The sequence below is a fragment of the Pituophis catenifer genome, unplaced genomic scaffold, assembly GCF_029215685.1.
Source record: "Pituophis catenifer annectens isolate HBS135680 unplaced genomic scaffold, rPitCat1.0.hap2 SCAF_2, whole genome shotgun sequence".
Lineage (NCBI taxonomy): Eukaryota > Metazoa > Chordata > Lepidosauria > Squamata > Colubridae > Pituophis > Pituophis catenifer.
In genome coordinates, this window is record NW_027256882.1 from 41,906,389 (window position 1) to 41,908,419 (window position 2,031).

At 44.7% G+C, this 2,031-nt stretch overlaps 1 non-coding gene across 1 annotated transcript; it reads left to right on the top strand.

The window, feature by feature from the left end:
* The first annotated feature begins 1,213 nt into the window (after positions 1-1,213).
* On the top strand, positions 1,214-1,323 carry TRNAL-CAA (transfer RNA leucine (anticodon CAA)). Its single transcript has 2 exons — positions 1,214-1,251; positions 1,278-1,323. It is a non-coding gene; the product is annotated as a tRNA-Leu (tRNA).
* Positions 1,324-2,031: the final 708 nt, after the last annotated feature.

Consider the following 2,031-nt stretch of genomic DNA (forward strand, 5'->3'; position numbering starts at 1 on the left):
ATTGGTCTTTGTCATGACCAGTGGTGGATTCTTACCGGTTCACTCCGGATCCTGCGAACCAGTAGTAGCGGTGGGGGGAGGCTTCGCCCACCCGCCTGGACGTCATCACGGATGCACTGCGCATGCGCAGAAGCACCGCACACGAGCTAAGCAAGCAAGCAAGTGCGCTCCCATTATGAACCCCATTGGTGGTTTCTGAGCTTGGTTGTTTTCTTGCAGACATTTCATTACCCAAGTAGGTAACATTATCAGTGCTATCACTTGTGGAGGAGGATGTTACCTAGTTGGATAATGGAACGTTTGCAAGGAAACAATCAAACTCAAAGAGCACTAAAGACCCCACAGTTCAACCCCAAGATACAAATATTCTCTTCTATAAGTCCCCATGACAGGGACACCCTCAAGTCATCCATAGCTGTACTAATGCTGACATGGTCTTTTCCTCTTATCTCACATCTCAAGAAAGATGGAAACCAGTGCTGTTTCCTCATCCATTTCCTTAGAAAACAGAGATTAGGATCACTTTTTATAAAAGGACTCTTATCAGGAAAAAGATTGGCAATGAGGACAGTGGATATATATGAGGTTCTTCCCCCATTCAAGGGTGTGTGGCTATAATTTCCAGTCCGGGGAAGAATGACACCACAAGTATTTATGTAGAGCAGCATTTATTTTCCCCTCAGAAACCCTTCCCACTTTTAAAAATGATGGAGGACCCCAAAAGAACCCGAGTGTACGTGTGTTATATTTATCAATGTTTACTGTATTAAAAATTGAAATTGCCACCTTTAGAGAAATTGCATTGTGTAAAAACAATAATAAATCATTAGTTATTAACTTAAATAAAACCGTACAACCTGTATTTTTAAACAATACTAATCATAAGAAGAGCGGCTTTGTTCTACATTGTTGCAAATATCTTCAATACCTGAAAAATAATTTTGATTTTGCAATTATATCTAACTGAGTAAGAGGAAAGAGCGGTTAGCCAGACCGCACGTTTTACCCCTTTTGTTCACAAGGAAGTGTGACTGGGTTTGATTTGTGCAACATAGACGCTGCCCTTTTTTTCCCCGTAACATCCAAAAGGCGACGCCTTGTAACAAGGAAGGGGAGCGCCTCCAAATTACGGGAGGGATCCCCAACACGTTCACAAATGAATTAGCATGGGAACAATTAGGTAACTACTTTCAGAAGCCTCATTTCCCCAGATGTCAGGATGGCCGAGTGGTCTAAGGCGCCAGACTCAAGGATCGCTCCTTTCCCAGTGTTGGGTGTTCTGGTCTCCGAATGGAGGCGTGGGTTCAAATCCCACTTCTGACATAAACCTTTTTTCCTCCCCACCCCAAATCTCTCCCTTTCAGGGTTCGCTATAAACTTCTGCAGCAAACGCCAGGAATGACCTGGCCCATTTCCCCTCTTCCCAACGGAAATTTTTAACATTAAAATCTCAAATGTCACTCCCCAGCCTCAACTTCCTCGCAACCGCCATTGCGCAGGCGACAATACGGCAGCCTCTCCGTTTCTAAAAAGAGCTACTGGATTTCTATTGCCCGATCACACCCGCAGACTGTTGCTCTCTTTTATTTAGCAAACAGCTCGAACACCAAGCAACACTCGACTTAGGAAAAACGGGAGCCAAAGAAAGCCAGCAGCCCTGCAGATATCGCAGCTGAACCTCTCGTTCCGGCGAGGGTTGATTTAACAGGCTGTAAATTCGCTCTTGTCTCAAGGGGGGGAGCGGGAGCGGGAGGGGGCAGGTAATCCGGAGGCAGTTCTAGCGGCCATTTGGTCCCCTAACATGAATGGTTGAGTGAGTTTCGTTACCTTCTTTTCTAAAGAGAGAGAAAAGGTGGATTCAGGATTTAGGATATTTTTGAACCAAAATAAGATAACGAGCCAGTTATCCAGTGCATGGCAACCAAAGGCTCTCTAGCCTCTCCTGGAACGCACATGGGAAATGATTTTACTGCTAGCCCGTTGGGTTTTTGTTTTTTTCCCTTCCTTAATTTGCATCCTTTCCTAAAGAAA